Genomic DNA, 7,713 nt, shown 5'->3' with positions numbered 1-7,713 from the left:
GCAAGTGGGCTGAATCCTCCCTCCCATGTTTCCACTTGTTCCCATGTTTCCTCCAGGGGTCAGTTTTCTCACTCTTGGTTTCCCCCTGCCAGAGAGCCATTTCTGACCCCCGTTTCATCATGCAAACATTTTCTGGTCTACCTCTCTTCAGCACGCTTATGGAAAAAGTATCCTACTTACTGGAGGTTTGTACCCTTGCTTATGAGCTGCCTCCCCGACTAGTGCCTTGAGAGCAGAAACACAGCAGGCAGACACGCTATTCAGTCCGGAGCATGGAGCACGGGGCCCGGTATGGGGCACGGGTTGGGGGGGGCCGCGCTTTCATTTGCGGAGTAAAGTACCCCCTCCCAAGAAGATGGTGAGCTTGAAGCACTGTGGCTGTTTCTAGTAGCTGCACAGACCACATCATAATGAGCCAACAGCTTTAAAAGGACCATGTAAGTATCCTAGGCATGAACTTTACTCAAAGACCAGCATTTTCCAGGATGAAAGGATGTGGGAGATCAGTGGCGTCAACAGAGGAGAGAACCTACTCGCACACGGATTGAGAGCCTCACTCATCCAAAGTTGTTCAGGGCTTTGCAGAGATAGGAACAACTCCACCTGGTCTTCTGGTAGCTGCCGGCTCTGGCTCCTTCTCAGACGCTGTGCTCTAGCTCCGAAAATGAGCTCTCCAGCCAGTGACTTCTAGAATACCTTGACGTTCATATTCTGGTCTCAAATGAACTTCCTATAATTTTCCCATCTTTAGAAATTATGTTTATGGGACATCTGGGCAAGAGAATTAGTTCTCGATTCATAATAGATAAGGTTTACATTTTTAATCACGGAATTAGAACTTCAGGGAAGCTTTGTAACTACACTACTCGCCCACCACACTTAGGTGTTACATTAATCCAAGATTACTCGCCCAGCGACTACACACTTTGGAAGAAGCACAAGACTTGGAAATAGAAACGGTGAACAGAAGGACACATGTTCAGCGGGAGTCTGATTCCCAGGCTTTCTGGAGCCGTAAAAGCTTGCCGTTATTTGGTGGCTTCTGTGAAACAGGACTGACACGTTGCCTATTTCCTTAAAAAAAAAATATATATATATATATACATATATATATATATGAAGTGGGATTAATTTATTTTCATTTTAAGGCTTGGAAGCACGCTTTGAATGAACCAGAGATGCCCTGGAGAATGAACTCCAAGGGTAAGAATCACTGGATAAGAAGCTGAAACCCGGTAGGTAAGACTGCGTACGCATCAATCCACATTCAGGCATGACTTTTAACATGACTTATAAAGTCATCTGTGTCCCTTAAATAAATTGATAGTGATGGATTTTTAAAAAAACGTTGAGGGGAGAAAAAAACCACTATCCAGGATACACTGGTGCAGCCTGCTGTTTTCAGAAAATGGGAAAATGTGGGTCCAATTTCATGCCCATCTTCAGCATTAGTGCTCGGAGTAAATATAATTGTCTACAAAAATAAGATATCTTTTCTCTGAATGTCATCTGTTTATCCACTGTTCTGAAAAAAAAATGAATAGCAGGGGTAAAGAAAAGCATGGTTCATAATATGGGGCAGAATCTCTGAAAAAGAGGAAATATGGAAAGCTTTCTTTCAACATCAAATCAATATCTCATTTTCTTAGTGATTAGAGCGTCCAGCTCTTAATGTTTTAGCTGATCTATGATCCCGATCTTTGAGTTACTGTCTATATTTCCAAAGCAGGATCATTCTGGTGTGAGTTGGTCATCCTCTGGATACTCCCCACGTGAGGTCAGTGGGACACGCGCAGACAAAAACACGGTTTTATGTATCTCAAAACCAGGATCCAGAAATATTTTCTTCATTCTTTTAGGCTAACAAGCAATGACAGGTATTCAGATCATCGGACTGTCAACACTGTGACTTCTTGCTGTCGCCTGCATCATAATCTGTTTCTTAGTAACACTTGGTCTGAGCAGCGGTAATAGAATTAATTATACTTCATTTTGCTGCCTTTAACAGTATTGACCGAATTTAAGAACAAATGAGAAGTGCTTATCAAGCTTGAAGAAAATAATCCATCAGTGGCACAATTTAAATTCTCTGCAGTTCTCTTATTAATCAAAGTAACACTTACTATCCTATCTCCACTTCCCATTAACAGTCATTAAGCCCTGCTGCTGATTGAAGCAATTTCTTTAGGGATCTCAACCTCATTTTTAAGAGAACCTTCTTTAGTGGAAAACAATATCATATAAGCGCAGCAACTTAAAAGAGAGGAAAAAGGTTCTTCAATCATGTTCTGACCTTGATATTTTTCAACGGTGTGAGTTCAAAAAAGTACACAACTGCGAGACTGGAAACTCTGGGAATGGACAGGGCTGTCCTTGCCTTGGCATCTGAAGGAGGCACGAATCGAACAGGCAAGCCATGAACTTGGCTCTGACCCCTTGCTAGCTTCTCCAAAGCATGGCAGTCCTCATTTTAGTCTTTCACTCACAGTGTTGGGGGCATCTCAGAAACACAGAACACCCAAGGAGGGATTCCCAGGAATACTTCTCTTTTGACTTGTGGTTCTGAGTAGGCGAGGGAGGTTCTGAGTGGTGGCGAGGGAGGGAAGACTTGGCTCTGGGGCAGCACTCAACGCTTCTCATCCAGGGGACCTTGAGCAACCCAGCTCATCTTTCTGTCTGTCTCCATTTTCCCCTGAAATGGAAATAACGTATCATCTGCTAGGCTTATCTCTCCAAATTGTGCAAAGCATATGAGAAAACATATGCGAAAGTTTTTTGAGAATGTTAAATGCTATGCAGATATGAACTCGGGGAAACCTAGAAGTCATGGACCGAGTTTCATTGAACGCTGTCCCCAGGTCCTTGCTCGATGCTGAGACATAGCAGGTACCCAATAAGTGTTGAACTACTGCTAAAAAAGCCCTATTTCTAAACAGGAGAATAATGTAATACTGTGGAGTAATGTGATTTTTCAAAACTACCTGTCATGGTGCGGAGTGGAAGGGGCCATGGACGGACAACGCAGAGCTCCAGGGCACTGAGACGAAGCCAAAACATTACTAGAACCCAGGGAATTTGGAGGGCGATGTCTGTGAGGCTGATAAGAGTTCTGTGATCAGTATAATGGAAGAAATGGTGATCTTAAGAGGAAAATGCCCAGAGAACTTTGGTGATTGGTAAGGAAAACAATACCTGCCAGCCAGTTTGGTGATGCCAGGAAAGATGCTAGTGCTGGGACAGTTTCCTCAGCAAATGCCCACTGCCTTCTGCCCCTTGAGGTTTAATGTCACGGCCACTGACAGCACAACCAGGCTGTTAAGAGTCAAGTCACCAAGTTGAATGCAAAGCAACCACAAATCAGGACGGGGGATGGACTTGGGACTAGGCTCTGGGAGCGTAGCTTCCCTGCCACACTAGGGTATTGTGTCAAGACATCTAATATTCTGGGGTCTCCCCTCCTTCTTTGAAAAATCCCTTGGAAACCCATGTCTCTTCTTGGTCATTAATTGTAAGTCACTATAATCCTAATATTTACAAAAGCCAAGTATAACATGGCACTGGGTAGAAAATTTCAAGGCTGTAAAACCCTCAGTATTCATCCTGCTCAAAGTTATCAATGAGGAAACAGGCTCAGAGAAGTCCAATGGGGTGCCTGAAGCCACCCCGCTGGCCGCAGTTGGCCATCTTTAGCTCATTCAGAAGTGACCTCACTCCTTTGCAGCCCTCTGAGATGTGTTGTGAAGTTCTTCTCTTTCCCCCTCGTCCCCCCTCCTAGAAGGCTGTATTCCTATGGAGGAGACCCAGAGAGACCTTTCAGGGAGGACTTCAGCACGTCCCCTTCTTATGTCTATGCTTTAGACACGGAACCCTTTTGCTTTGGGTTGGCTCAAAATCAAAGTTTCAGAGATTGGACAGGTGAGATAGAACCATCATTTTCGTAATGGTCCAAGTCCCAGGACAGAGAAATCAAGACCTGGATCTGAACTCACTTGGCCAGCGTAGACGTGAAGACGCCTTTCAATTGGCTATGGGGCCTCATGTATAAAGACAATCATAGAATCAATGAAGAGAAGGAACCACCTCCAATCCTGACCACCGCTGATGTCTCCAGCTGCAAACCATGTCCCACTCTAGAGACGTTCTCGGCAGCCAGAAGAGAGCAGAGTTCAGCGGGGAGTGAATTCTCTTCCCTTGAAGAGATGAAGGGCACCATCCACCACTTAATCTCCGAGAAGACATTAAATGTACAATTCCCATCTCTAAGAAATGAAACGCTGAGCTGAATTTTTGGATCAATGGAATACCTCCTCCTGTTAAAGCTGTTAAAAAGGAAAACATCTACAAAATGTCCCATTAGGCTGACAAATTTATAACACTATGAAAAGTGTGCCAGCAGTTTCAAAGCTGAATAGAACGTTGTGTTTAAAGAGTATGAATGGATTTGTGTTCAGCAATATTTCATCGGCATGAACAAGTTTAGCTATCACATCTCTTCCCAATATTCCCCACAATGACTTTTAACTCTGCATATGTACGCCATGACAGAATATGGACATCATCTTAAAAAATAAGTTGTAAAATGAATGATATTAAATGGACTTTCACAGCGTGAGGACATGGAAATATATTCTCATCTTGATGTGTGGGGCTGTACAGACATAAATGCCATTAGCATTAATGGTAATTATGTGCGCAAATCCCCGTGCTTGGGATGAGAATATGCCCCTTAGTTTGCAAGTACAATGACGGGCTCATTTTTGAGATTAGAAACAGCTGAGGCTTCCCCCCTCCTCACCCTACCCCCCAATGGGAAGACCTACACAGAGTGGCTCAGAGCATAAAATCTGATCGGCCCCTTTCACAAAACAGGCGATTCAAGCGCTTTACAATTCTCTCACCTCGGAAAAGCTGAAGATGTAGGAAAAAGCCTCAGACTGGAGCCTGAGTTTTCCAGTAATTTATGCTCGCGCATTCAGTGTTTCCTGTCACCTGCCAGGATGGCTACACCACGGGAGGGCTGCGTGCTCCTAGCGAACTTGTTTTATTATGGTCCAATAACTATTGAGAATAATATTTTTCCAGAAAGGACTGTCTAGCTTACAAGGAAAATTTGCAGAAAGTAAGCAAATTCAGCATCCTGTTCACCAAAGCCAATGTTTTTAATCTTATTAAAACAGGCGGGCAGATGACAGTGCTAGGGAAAACGTTCACTTCTTCTCCTTTTAATTCTTCCATTAATAAGGCAATGTGACCCAAGCGTTCGGTGAGGCCTTACCTCACCCAGTAGGAAAACAAAAAAAGTCCTCGTGGCCAAAAAGTCAGTAGACTCGGAGGGCCGCCTGCTTTGTAACTTTACAAACACTTCATCAGGTTACGATGGGACAAAGAGACACATGTAATTAAAATATACTAAAAAAAAAACAAGCCATCGTGGCTTTCAATTACCATGGAACGAAGAAGCAACCGTATTATTTCTACAAACTATTTTCACTTAGCACAGTTCAGATGGAATTATTGCCATGACCTTTTAAAAATGTGAAAGAGTGAATCAATACCCTTTCAGAGGCAAGATTGCAGGAGCCGAATTGGCCGTGCTCTAATAGTGTGTATTTCTGCATCAGAAGGCAGTTGAAACCTAATTATCGTCAATCACATACAAGGTAGCTCCACGACGCGCTGAGGCCGGGCAGCGGCGCGTGCGGGAGGCTCTGTGCACGCGGGTCTTCGAGAGGGAGGAGCACGTGGGGTGCAGGGACCAGGGGTCCAGGAAGCCCTAGGCCGGCGGAGTCAGGCTTACAGGTGAGTTATAGGGACTCTCACTCATTTACAATAACTAACGCCGGCCTGTCAGAAACAGCCACCTGTAAATGATGTATGAGTGGCTGGCAGCCTGCCATCCCCCAGTAGTCCTTGCAGCCAAGAATCACATTTTATTGTCGAGGTCATCGGAATGCTTACTTGGATACATGCCATATATTATTAAAAAATAACAAACAGCCAATCAGCAACATTTCTTAAGGCTCAAGGGCAAAATAGCCAAGCTGCTTATAGGAAATAGGAAACGAACATCCCAGATCTGTTTTAGCAGGTGATTTTTTTTTTTAATTGTTTCTCTCCACGTAGAAACAGCGCTGTGGAGAGGTCTGAGGGAAGCGATTCAGTGTCAGATGGAGAGAATACATGTGGATATTCACTTTTTTTAAGGCTGTTTTATCCATGATGCCAGCACCAAAAATAAACTTCTCTTCATCAACAACGACAGCCCCAGCTGCTACCCGACGTGCTGGTGAGACGTATCCAGGCTACAAAACCCACAGAAACCAGCCAGCAAGGCAAGGAAGTGAGGCTGTCTGGTTTGAGTTTTCTTTCCAATTCCATCTTTTTGGAACCTGCCTGAGAATACCAAACTGATCCTGTGGTCCGTGACAATTTTTTTTTTTTTTTTTTTTTTGCAATCAGTCTTTCCATATGCCATCAGAAGGCCGTAGCAACTTTTAATTTTATTCAATCGCCTATATCTGGGTAGACGTTACAGTGACATTTCAACACAAGAAACACACAACATTATCAAATGTGAGAGATATTAAGCTGTGAAGAAGTGTTTGACAACACCTTGCAACTTTTCTCTAAAGCCAAAAAAATTTCTACCGTAGCCGTCCAATTTCAGACATAGTCCCGTCTAGCTCGGTGTTGAAAATCTCTGTGACAATCAGCACACACCGTCTTGCTCCACTAATTTCACTTGCTTCCACAGAAGTGAAGGATTCTGCATATTTGTTAACACTATATAGTAATTGGACAAGCTTTTGTTCAATGCTCTTAATGTTCCTAGAATAAAAACATTAAAAATGCACTAAAAAAAAAAAAAACTAGGAATACTCATTACATACAAGCAATAGTTTTTAATTTAGAAAAAGAGTCTAATTGAAATTACATTTGTTATGCAGAGACTACCAATATTTATCTTGGCTTTAAATATGCAAACATGAAGATTTTTTTTGGAATTGACAACTCTTTTCAAAAGGGGCTACTACTCATTGAATTCGGTGATCTGTGGACTGGGCTGTGAAAGCAGGTGGTCCCCAGGTGTACCAGATGGCCTTCCAGAGCTGCCACGGTAGAACAACGTGCCAACTTCGCTACTGGGGGTTCCATGAGATTCCTGTCCTAGGTGTACGTGTCCGTGCTTGTCCCAATCACACCACGTCAATCACAGAATTCCTGAGTGGGCAAATCCTCTCCCCACAGAGTTGGTGACAAGCCGTCATATTAGCCTCTGGGTTTCTAACATTGAAAATGAGAGAACGAGGGACATCGTATGGTGAACCGAGGATGGAATGTTGAAATCCTGCCCTTGCTATTACTTGGGCGATTTTGAGAAGTAGACCACCGTTGCTACTGGTCTAAAAGTAGACCAGTCATTGCGAAAAGTAGTGACTCATGGGTAGGGAGGGACTCCTACAGGATTCCATAACTCACTTGCTGGGCTCCAAAAAGGCACGCAAGAGTCTCTGTCTTAAATAGCTGATGGCCAAAGACAACCTTAACACCTCTTCTGTATGAAATATCACGTTATTGCGACGGATGCAACACCAGGATCCATCATACAGTAACTACTCCAAGTCCTCTTTAACGGGAGGCTTCTAAAAATACTGATTTCTAAGGTCCCACAAGTGCTATAAAGTGATTGCTGTTGACCATTGTCTTGTTTTA

This window comes from Meles meles, chromosome 10 (assembly GCF_922984935.1).
Source record: "Meles meles chromosome 10, mMelMel3.1 paternal haplotype, whole genome shotgun sequence".
NCBI lineage: Eukaryota > Metazoa > Chordata > Mammalia > Carnivora > Mustelidae > Meles > Meles meles.
This window is presented reverse-complemented; position numbering follows the sequence as displayed.